Source organism: Ixodes scapularis, unplaced genomic scaffold (assembly GCF_016920785.2).
Source record: "Ixodes scapularis isolate PalLabHiFi unplaced genomic scaffold, ASM1692078v2 PGA_scaffold3__209_contigs__length_174095766, whole genome shotgun sequence".
Classification (NCBI taxonomy): Eukaryota; Metazoa; Arthropoda; class Arachnida; order Ixodida; family Ixodidae; genus Ixodes; species Ixodes scapularis.
This window is the reverse complement of record NW_024609868.1, coordinates 51,487,331-51,495,951: the sequence shown is the minus strand read 5'-3', so window position 1 is coordinate 51,495,951 and position 8,621 is coordinate 51,487,331. Positions and strand designations below refer to the sequence as shown.

Below are 8,621 nucleotides of genomic sequence, written 5' to 3'. Positions count from 1 at the left end.
TTGTGTCCGTTAATTAATTTTTGTGGTGCTAGCCATGGTAGCCTACGACGATAACGTAGCCTGGTTCACCCGGCCACTATGCATGTTAAACTGTTGAAAATAATATAATTTAACAAATTTAGAAATTAATGACACGGCAGTCTTTGGCCACTTGTGTCGCTCGCAGTGTCACTTTTCTTTCTTTTTTGTGCGTTTTATTTGCACCTTGTACAGTACGTGCTTCTCCTGTTTTGTGTTGCCGTGCATTGCAGTCTGTGCAGCTGCAGCTGCATTTGCAAGTTGAACGGGTTTAACTCTGTTGCTGTGCGTGTTGTAAAAAAAGTGTTGCAGATAAGTTGGAGCCTCACCCAAACCACAATATTCGCAACCAACACCCACGGGAGAAACGTAGGTTGTCTTGTCAATAACTACGAAACGCGATTTGATCGTCAACTTGCTCCGCCTCTTCGGTCGCTATTTTTCCTCCACGGGCCGATACGATCCTCACGCACATATTACTTGACGTAGCCTCTGCTTTTGAATTATGATGCAAATATTAATAATCACGTTTATTTCAGACGGATTTCAGATTGCGTCATAAATACCGGTGTTAAAGAAACAGTAAAAAGTAGCGTCACCGGTAGCGTGGCAAAGTTTCGTTTCATCCCAACCGCCATGCCGCGTTGGTCACACCTCTTCAAAACGATCTGCGGCTAATTTTTAGAGTACTTGCGCTTAAACCACCCTAATTTTTTTGTCTACTGCATCAAAAAGAAAACGCTGCCTGTTCTTTCGCAGTGTATTACTTAAAAGCTTTATATATATAAACGTTTTCTTGGAACGAACACGCGGCCAGACGCCGCGTTCGTCGGTGAGCATGCACGCATACCTTTCGGTCTTTTATTTTTTGCTTTTATGTACAAGTCTCAACGCATGGGAACTGATACTTGTGTGGTGACGGTTTTAGCTTGCAGATTTGCTGAACGAATCATGCGAGTAGAAGTTGCGCACGAAGCCCGTTTTGCGTCTCGCCCAAGCCGAGTCACACCGGGTGATGACTCACTGAGCGTGCTCGTTTTTCGACACATTTTTTCGTTTTCCTACACGCTCAACGTTTAATCTCGTTAATATATTTTGAGGCCGGCCTTCTAACTTTTGCGAAATTTTGTTTTATCGTGTTTCCAGTTGCTGGTACTGCGTCACAAATGAAGTGGTACGCACTTCTGCTGAACATCGTTCTATCGACCCGCGTTTTGTGATCCACATGTTGGAACGACATTTTGTCAACCAGCTGATGGCAGCAGATAATTTGGACGAGGCATGCAACTTGCTCGGGCAGTTAACGATGTAACTGCGAGGCAAATGCAATGCTCTGGCTGTTAATGATGAAGCTATGCTGTTGTGTTGTAATTAAATGGACCGACAGTGGATTAGCCTAGTCACAGAGCGTGACGCACATCTTTATTCTATCCTTTCTCCACTTTTCTCGCTCGCAGCACCTCCAGTCCTCGCTTCTTTCACAGCCAACACGACATATGCCTTGCAGCAGGGGCCCCCACACTCAAAACTCATTCGAGTGGGAACCAGATAACCCACCCCAAAATGTCGAGAGCCAACATAGGGTGTAGGCTTTGATATATACATGGGTTGCACTGTTGTCGCATCGCAAACTTTTGACCACCATGTAAGAGGAGGAAAGGGAAGCTGCTTTTATACGAATTTTGAGTGACGGGTTAATCTTCTATAATCTTCTGGGAGGGGAATAGCGACGCCTGTGCAAATCCGGGAGGCACAAAAGAAGGTTTTGATAAGAGGGGAGCTCCTTCTTGCCCTCTTCTTTGGTGGTCATCGGAGCGATCTTTGAATGACGTCACATGCAACCCATGTATAGGGTGTCCCAAGTCACCTGGCTCTGTCTAAAATAGACCGTAAAAATCGTAAAAATCAACACCTGCACGTAGCAGTCTAGATCTTTCGTCAAAGGTGTATTTCACAAGTCATTTTTTTTTTTGTAAAATTACAAAACATAACTTTCTTTTTGTAAAAAATAGGGCCAAGGTCAACGGCAGGCGGCGACGCAGACGACCAAGTCAAGTAGCGGGGCAGGATTGGCGCACGTATTGATAGATGGCGCTACCTCCTTATCGAGACTGCTCGCAACCACCGTGCTTTATTAAAACAAATATAATCTTTTTGTAATGTACCTTTGGTTAAAAAAATAAATGCAAATAATGAAAGCAAAGGGAAAGAAAACGTGTTTGCATAACGATGGCACTTTGCTGCCAACGGATTTCGTCTGCGTGTCATCTGCTTTCTTTCGCTGGACGGTTACACCTTTGGACGCTGCTCCCAACGCCATCTGTGAATGCGTGTGCCAAACACACCCCGCAACTCGACTCTGTCGTCTGCGTCGCCATCCGCCGTTGACTCTGGCAAGTTTTTTAGCCCTATGTTTTACAGAAAGAGAGCTACACTTTGTAATTTTACAATAAAAGCTGACCTGTGAAAAACACCTTTGATGAAAAGTTTAGATTGCTACGTGCAGGCGTCGATTTTTATGGTCCATTTTAGATCGAGCCTGGTGACTTGAGACACTATATATATCGGGACAAAATAAACAAGAAAACAAGAGCTATGGTCTTCCATGCTGCAAAGCAGCCAACTTTTTTAGTGGCACCCAGAGATTTGCTAAAGAAGGGACCTTGTGCTGTTTGCTTTTTGTGAAATGTTTGTTTTGCCTGTGCAGCCGTTAGCTTTTATTTATTCATATAACTGGTAACTTGGGGTTTGTACCTAATGCAATCACAAGATTTAAAATACCACTATCCAGCTAACGTGCTGGAATTTTTCAATACAACTAGAAACCAAGCATGCAATCATTGCTATGTCGCTCACTTCACTCGGGAAATATCAGAGTTGAATATGTATAGAAAAGAAATTCTTTTTGTATGGTAGTTTTTGCCTTCCTGACAATTTTTAGTGCAGAATTACAAGAAAATACTTGTGTCTTAGCAGTATCTAAGAAAACATTCCTCGACCTGAAAGAAGACAGATTAGTGCCAAATATGTTTAAACGTCTTAAAAGGCCTCTGACACACCAAAAACTTTTTTTTTATGCTAGGCATTGAATTGGCATATCAGGATGCAAAAAAATTGTTTCACTATAGAGTTGCATACAGGGATGGGCAGTATTTCAAATACAAGTATTTGAAATACGTATTTCAAATACTTTGTGTATTTTGCATTTGTATTTAATTACAAATTGGGTAATGTATTTCACGTGTGTATTTAAATACTAAAACGTGTGTATTTCAAATACAATTGTAATTAAATACAATTTTGTGGGCGAAAATACATCCCTCAAATTTATTGTCACTGTCCAGAGCAGGAAGAAAACTACGTTCTGTACCGAATGCAGTGTCTGTCAATCGAGCACAAGCGTTTAGTGACTTTGTGATTACGGTGCTAGTCCAGGGCAAGAATAGTGACGAAATCGACGTTCACAGGCAGACAGGCTAAATAAGTGCCTGTGACAACTTGTGATGCTTTCCAGCCTGATTTTCATCCATATTTTTGCCTGGAACATTCTAAATGCGCGGGTCGTCCAGATTTTCGTAACTGGCGCGAGTTGGAACAATAAAAAATTCCCTAGCTAGCGCTGCGCGTCTTGGTCGTCTCGGTTCTTTGTTGATCTAATGCCAAAATGTAATCGACAAAAAAAAAACTGCTTGAAGCTCTATACTTTTTTCACCTATTACGTCCAAGCTGATTACATTTTTCTGCGATTATATTTCTATTACGTTACTAGAGCCTCGCACACTAAATCCCGAGTGTGCGATGCAAAATTAAAATGAGATACTCAGAAACCCGTTGTAGGTGCCCTGAAGTCGCTGACGCAAATTTTGAGGAATGTATTTGGAAAAGTATTTGGAGGAGACCAAATACATTTGGTTGTATTTGTATCTTGTATTTAAATGCTTTTTTTGGAAATGTAATTAGATTTGTAATTAAATACATTTTTGACGAAGTATTTTGTATTTGTATTTCGATACATATTCGCATGTATTTTGCCCATCCCTGGTTGCATAGTTTTTTTTATAAAAGATAGAAATACGAGGCCCAATTCAAAGTTCCCGCCAGTGCACTGTGACGTAACGGTGTACCGCAAGGTGTCGGGGTGGTCAAAAGCGAGGCATCGACCTACGTCACTAAAAGTGGGTTCGCCGGAAGTTACGCGAGTTTCACTCCTTGTGCTATCCGCAATTGTGCCCAAGACTTTTTTTTTAATTTTTTTTATTCTGCTCCTCGTACGAGTGATCGTAGAAAACAAAGTTTCAGTTCCACTAGCTGTTTATCGCTGCACCATTGGTTAGTTTGCGTGCTGTAAAAGCTGAGGACGAAGAGTCAGTGGATCGACATGATGAAGGTCAATGATGAAAGCGTTGAGAGTACAAGCCAGTGTACGAGTGCATGCCGTCAGTCCGATAGTACAGAGCTATACTGGGCACAAAACAAGCTATCAACTTAAAAAAAAAAAAAAAAATTAGAACGCTCGCAGAAATTAGGATTGCTAACCCGATCGATCGCATTGCTGAAGGTTCAGACGCCGAGGTCGTTGAATCATCGGATGCTCTCCAGGCGGAAGATGCCATTTGAGCGCTGTTGCCGGCTGAACTGGAATATTTTTGTTAAATAGTTGTGTCTTTTCAAATGGATGTATCGGTTCATCAACGTGGGAATTAAAAAAAAAATTCCAAACCAGATAACATAATACTGGTACTGTGGGCTGTGGAATCGCAGCTTCTGATAGGTTGCATAACATCACACAAAGAATTCCCACTCGTTTGCTTGAATATAACAATGCTCAAGATTGCATACTTCGAACTTCACGACAGGAAGTTTCCAATGCCCAGGGTTATTCACAAGTTAGTCTAGTTTTGTTGCCTACAGTCTACAAGTTGAGGCTGGAGTTGAACGAAAATCACCGCACAGGAATTACCTTGACATTTTCAATTTGTTGTAATTTTAGGAAATACTGGTACACGGCGTACCAGCGATTCGTACGCTAGGTGTGGGGCAGGCTGGGCAGTTTTAGTAAACTTTGCCTAGGGTTGTAGTCTTCATCACTAAAGTGCGAGCGTATCCATCGCCTACCCACATATTCTAATAGCTGTCCTGCGAGAACCGCAGTTAGCCACCGGTCCATCTCTTGTATGTCTCTCGGAAATGCATGCAGTGTGATCTCTTCTTCAGTTGCTGAAATACCGGGACAGTCCCTCACACAGCACCTTCTAGGCATTGCGGTTGATCACGTCAATTTACTGACTCTTCTTCTACCTTTACAGCAACGTTAAGCAATGAAAAACAAATAAAGAAACCTTGTCTGCTTGGATCGCTAAGGAGATGCGGAGAATAACAAAAATATAAAAAAAAAAATATTACACGCGCTTGCGGTAAGCACGACGAGGGATACAACTCGCGTGACTTCCGGCGATGCCTCCCTTCTCACTGCCCCGACACCTTGCGGTACGCTGTTACGTCACAGTGCACTGGCGGGAACTTTGAATTGGGCCTCGTATTTCTATTTTTTTTTGTAAAAAAGAACTACGCAACTCTATAGTGAAAAAATTTTTTTGTAATGTCCTGATATGCCATTTCAACGCCTAGCATGAAACAAAACTTTTTTTTTGGCGTGTCGGCTACGTTTTTAGTGAAAATGAATGAACTACAAGAGGTTATTATTTAGGTTGCATGCAGTGCTCGAGGCATAGACGGGAGCTTGCAGCCATAGGACACTTGTGGGCCGCATCCCAGAGAATCGCAGACCGCACGTTTGAGACTCCTGCCCTACAGGAACCGTTGTAGTGTAGACAAAACGGCTGGTTGGCGAAGCATAATTACACAGAAAAATAGTGACTCATCTTTTTCGTGTGAATTTTACTACCTCAGAATTTTTAGCAACACAATTTCTGCAAGGTTGTGTTTTCTTTAGAGGGACACCATCTCTTGGCACATGTCCATTTCTTCCCACTTGCCCAATGTTATTTCACACAAAACTGACTGCATCAGATTGGTTATGAAATCATAAGTTTCATAATCTGTCCCCCTTCATTTGCTTTTCAAAATGGAGTAGACAGGCCACCTGCTGAGGGACCCCAACAAAAGTACTGCATACCGCCACACCCCACTCTTCAGCTACCAGAAAACTATCTTGCGGAGGGGTTTCAATAGTTGTAGCGTGCAGCATTTGTTGACTTCTTGCTAGCTTTATGTTGTAATTCAAAAGAAATAAAAAAAAAAAATAGAAAATGAATAAGGAGGCACAGAGCCCAAGCTTACCTGCGGGATATGAAGAAGCGCTTGCTGCCACATTTGGCCGCATTGTCGCGACCCAGTGCAACAATGCCAAGAAAAAGACAACCAGCTGCAACTTGCAAGTAGAGAGATGAGTTGACTGCTAATTTTTATGTACACATCGCGACACTGTTAGCGCGAACACGACATCGGCGCATTTTCGCATTTTACTTCTAAATAATATTAGCGAACACAAAATTTTATCGGTGGGCTCTTTCCATAGCACTAATACCTTGGATGACATCCCTTGGTTTAAAGGAGAAAAACTGAAAAAACCGGCGATCGCTTGTTCGCGCTAACAGTGTCGCGCTCTGTACTCCCAAACCCCAGAATAGACACATGGATTTCAACCTTAGAAGTCAGAACAACACAATGGTGGCACCATCTATGGATAGTTGGGAAAACTAACGCCAGAATATACTGGACTTGATGTACTGTGATAATGGTCGTGATAATGGCATGAGAACTATCCAAGGCACTCTACCGTGGATGTTTCATGACTTTGTAAGGTAGCTCGCTCCAACTTTGATTTCTTGCCTGTCCTTTTTTGCGTTGTTTTGTATTTACTTGAAGGGTCTTATCAGGCATCCTATTGCTAAGCTATGTCTTTGCTTGGGCCTGGTTATAGGGCAACTCTTCATTTTTGTTTCTGAAAAGACAATGCAGTCCTCTTCAGTATCACCTAGGAAGACTAGACGTCAAATATTACAACCTAGTTTCGTCTAAATGTTCCTTAAACTGTCCGGCAGACTTTGCAACTTGCCAAATTGCCGAAATCGGCTGACTTTAGCAAGCGAATTGAGCCGCAACCAACAGCGCAATCGAGGATATGGCGTGGGCGTAGCCAACATTGAGCTAAATGTCATCACCATTGCCCTTAATTGTTTGTTTTTACTTCTCCGGGCAAGTGTAACGGGTGAAGTCAGCAACGTTACCTCTCGGTGCTCGGCGGTGTCCACGGGATTGGTGTATCGCGCCTGCGCAGCGCGCTTGGGACGCGTCCCGCTGTTACGGCTGTCTCCCGCATCACAACTCCCGTCGTCTTCTCACTGTTCGCGATAATTGTCTCTCGGAGTTTCGCTCACACTATGTGCGCAGATTGATGCCGCAGTTGTGCAGACATCGTCGAATGTCGTAGACATCAAAATGTGGTGAAGAGTTCGGTGCAGATGACGCTTGCGCCTGTCACACGCTTGCCGCAGTCCCGCCCATCATTCTGTAGAGGAGTGACATCTTGTACCACGTGATAGCCATATTTTGGATGGATTGATGGATAGTAATGGCTATACCCTTTGCAACGGGCGGCAGCTTGCGCCACCTAGCCTAACATTTCGTCATCCCTTTAAAATTTGTATAAATTTTCTTCTAACACAACCCTCCCCCCCCCCCCCTTAAAGTGTTTCCATTGCTTATTTCTATCTGTATTTTCACCCTCCCTAGATCTTTTCCACCAATCTTCCAATCTCCTCTTAGTTACCACAATTCTTTCAATATTCATTTGTCCATCCATGTCTGTAAATCCCAGTGCCCCCTTCAAATCGGTTGTCATTCCCCCCCCCCCCTCCCCCCCCCCCCCCCCAACGGGGTGGGGCGAAGCCCTGTACACCTTTAAATTACATGTTCCATAGTTGTTCTTCTGCAGTTGCATACTTTGCATGGAGTGTCTATTTCCTTGAATTCAACCCTATATTTTTTCGTTCTTAAGGCTCTGTTATACTCCGACGTAACGCGTGCGCGCGTGCGAGCGCGTCACAGCGACGTCACGTCGGCGAAAACCCGACGCTCTATACTCCGGCGTCGTGGCGTAACAGACGCGACCGGCGGCGTTCGACGCAGCCTGACCGCCTCGACGCCAAAATGGAGCATGCGGTATTCCGCGCCGGCCACGCCGGCGACGCCGGACCAGGATGCATCACGCGCTGGCTCCCGGCGGGCGTCGCGCGGGAAGCGCGGCGAATGCGAGCAATAGCAGACGACAGGAGCACCACTCCGTGTGGCGTCATGTTTGAAGAATCGGACATCTCGGTCGTCGAGAAGCTGATCGAGGGAATTCGTCCTCACTCATGTGTCTATGACACGAGGAAGCTTGAGTACCGTAGACCGGGCGCTTGTCAAAGATGTACCGTATGTACATTGACCGCCTACGCTTGCGGCGCAGGCGGTGCACCAACAGTGCAGTGCAAGTGCGAGTTTTCGTCGTGCAAGGTACGTCCACACCATCGCTCGAACTTTGCGCTCAAGAAGCGCGAGCATTCTCGTCTGCTATTCGAAATGAAAAGGAACCGGAA

At 44.3% G+C, this 8,621-nt stretch overlaps 1 protein-coding gene across 4 annotated transcripts in view; it reads left to right on the top strand.

The window, feature by feature from the left end:
* The first annotated feature begins 172 nt into the window (after positions 1–172).
* LOC8041872 overlaps positions 173–8,621 on the top strand; it is a 43,158-nt gene continuing 34,709 nt past the window's right edge. The window contains exon 1 of one of the 4 annotated variants that reach the window (XM_040500997.2): positions 173–387. The gene's annotated coding sequence lies outside the window, so the exon portion shown is untranslated. Of the gene's footprint in view, positions 388–631; positions 851–8,621 lie in introns of those variants that run through there. The other 3 variants (XM_040500996.2, XM_029971685.4, XM_040500999.2) reach the window with 3 other exon arrangements.